Source organism: Acyrthosiphon pisum, unplaced genomic scaffold (assembly GCF_005508785.2).
Source record: "Acyrthosiphon pisum isolate AL4f unplaced genomic scaffold, pea_aphid_22Mar2018_4r6ur Scaffold_20960;HRSCAF=22641, whole genome shotgun sequence".
Taxonomy (NCBI): domain Eukaryota; kingdom Metazoa; phylum Arthropoda; class Insecta; order Hemiptera; family Aphididae; genus Acyrthosiphon; species Acyrthosiphon pisum.
In genome coordinates, this window is record NW_021770374.1 from 461,994 (window position 1) to 465,473 (window position 3,480).

Here is a 3,480-nt window from a genome sequence, read left to right on the forward strand (position 1 = left end):
GCGGTGAAACGGTCTGCGGCGAAACGGTCTGCGGCGAAACGGTCGCGGCGAAACGGTCGCGGCGAATCGGTCGCGGCGAAATGTCCTAGACCCATCGCACGGTGGGTTATTTATTGGACGGTCACATTTATCAATATCACACAGGTTCTAAAAATACGAATTAATTTATTTTTATATCATAATAATGTTCACTAATATTTACGTCGAATGAAAAAAAAAGTAAACAAATCGGTCAACAATTTACTGAGTAATACAAAATAGAAATAATTATAGTGAACTGATAACGTGGACAAACATAAGGAGAAAAGAAATTCGTAATAAACTCGTACAAATTATCCATAGTCCGTTTATTTTTATATCAAGGTCTTTAGAATGTGCAACAATATAAATGTCAAGTTATTAATTGAAGAAATATTTGATCGGGAAAAAAATAAAAATCAAAGAAAAGGTGGGTTATTTTTCGTACCACCGTGAAGAAATGCTTTTTTTTTTGGTGGGACATAACGTGTACCACCATGCCGCAAAGAGTTAAAGCGGTAAAAAGATCCTCTGTAGGCCTAAAAACCCGCATTTCTTTTTTTTTTACAGCCAAACTATATAACACACACATAATATGCATACTAAACATTTTATATACAAACAAAACTGTTTGCAATTTCATTATTAATTACTACAACTTACTATACTCCAATAGTTTTTTATGACAAACTCATTTTATCAATAAACCATAATACCTAATTATTATTAGCTATTATATTGCTCATAGAGTACATTATAGACATATTCTTCTGAAAATAAAATTGAATATGAATGCCTTACATTTCCTCAAAATTAAATGAGTGGAATTATTGTAAGCGCTTGAATCAACTCTTTTATATAAGTGACTCAAAGTTGGACAAATCAATTTTTAATTAGTGTAACCAACAAAAATAGTTTGAACTTTAAATATAAGTTAATTAAAAATATAATTACTGTGATAATTTACAATTGATATAAGATAACAAGGATAATTTTTTTTTAAATTTCAAGTTTTATCCAACTTTAGTCATTTTCTATTAAAATAAAAAATAGATGTAACAATTGATGACGCTGTTTTTTCCTCAAAACTTATTGAGTGGAATTTAAAAATTAAAGAGTCATCGCTTCAAATGTGATAGTTAATAAATAAAATACAACAAATTAATGTAAATAACATATGAATGTTATAACACAGACATTAATTATGTTTATAAGAATTTATTTTTAGATAGTAGGATATTGATTTGAGCATAGTCCACAAACCCAATCTGGGTTTTCAAATTCCTTTTGCCCAATTTCTGGTAAGTATGATATATGCAGCCATCTAGTACAAGACCCACACTGAACCATTGTACTATTGATTTCACAATTATAATTTTGTTTAAAACTACCTTCGTATTTTCCACAAATTAAGCAAATGTTCTTCATACACTTTGAAATTGATAGTATCAAATCCTGCAAGTCTTAGCGATAACTGTTTGGATTGAAAACATTAATCATTCTTTTATTGCTCATTAATTGATTTGCAAAGTACAACATAAATACACCACGTTTAAACCCATCATCTTGATATGGTATTTGGAAAAACATATCTTTCCATTTTTTGATATCACCTACGTTTTGGGTTGGTTTCCATATTGTAGGCACACCACATAAAACATTAAGAACTCTGTCCTTCCAGTAGTTTCTCTTCTCGGTATTTTTATGTACGTTTTCCATAGAATTTAAATAACTTACTGTTTTCTTTATAAAATCTACATAGATCAAAGTCCAATGGTCTTTTTCCAGTAAAGGTATTAATAACCTTGACGAATCAATCCATTCAGGTCTGCTAGCTGTAGAATCTGCTACACTTCTACCAAGATTGAACATATAGTAAGATTGCTCTGGGCTCACACAGCCTAACTGCTGTCTCTTCTTAGTGATCCAAGACCTTGAATTTCTCTCCAAAAATATCTGTAACAAACACCATATTTCTTTATTCTGTAACCAAAGCATACTAGTATCGCCTTAAGTGTTTAAATTCGAAAAATCTAAAGAAGATATTTCTATCTCTTCATTTTCAAAAGAAATTTGCGATACCACATATTTCTCAACCCCACGATAAGATTTCATGTAATACATTGGATCTTTCACCAATTTGTTCGTACGATATAAGTTATAATTTCCTGTTGGAGACTTATCAGTGGACGATTCCCATACAACTGCGTGTCCATAAGTGTCTGATGGAATTTGGGTAGTCGAAGCCACAGGTGAAGTATTACCAACAGTTTTATGTATATTCTCGATGACTCTTGGACTTGTACTATTTTCTCTTGTTAATACACAATCATGATCACTAAGGTTACCAAATAATTGCTCATCTATGTCCAAACTCCGCACAATGGGTTGATCTGTTTGACTGCAAAGAGTGAGATGATCATCATTAAACTCATCTCCTTTTGAATGTAATACAACACCATGTTGTAGTGTCTTATCTTGGTTCTGCAGTGTATTTAATAACAAACGATTTTGTTGGTTTTCACCATAACTTTTGCCTAAAATTTTATTATTGTTTCTCAAGAATGCTGGACGTTTTCCTTTCTTCCTCCAAGTTTCTGGAGTATTAAATGCAAGTTTTCCTCGTCACAATCATCTTTTTTTTATGGCACATATACGTCTAGGTATTTGTAATTCAACCTGTCTAAAGCATTGAGCTTCATATTGGGTTATATTTTCAATAAACCTACCACATTTCATTCTTCTTTTGCATGCTAAAATATGATTTTTCACCAAATTAAACCAACTTTCTACAGATGCATTACTCTGGCGTTCTTCCAAATTAATAACAGTAGTCATAACTTTTGACAATAGAGGTATGTATGGCACATTTTCAATTAGGCAATGTAACAAGTACTCTTCTGAATACATACTATTAACATCTATTTGATTATGATCCTGTGAGGGAATATTTACTATTTTTTTCACACTGTCAAATATTTGTTTAAAATCATTATAAAATGCAGATTTCTTTCGTTCGGCATAATTTGAGGTATCAGTGGTTTTACCACAAGAGTAATTTTGATCGCCATCAAACTTTTCAATTTCATACTCAACTAATCCATGGTTTTTTTGTAGGTATGATTTCATTTCCATACTTGCTGCTTTACACGTTTCTGTTGACTTGTCTGACAAGATCATAGTTGACAGCAACTCAAACCAATGTTTGATTTCTTCATAATTGTTCATTTCAAACACTAATCCAACACATCTGGCTATGTAAAACGCTGTTTTTTCATCATCTGGATAATACCGTTTTACATGGTTCAGAATATTTTTAACATAATGGTTTGTACAAGAAGTAATAACTACTGTGCTAGAAGACAATGTTTCTCTTCCAGTTAATATTCTGTGACACATATCCAGGTATTCAATATTGTTTCTTTACCATTCCATGCTTTAGAAATACCGTGCATAAAAGCC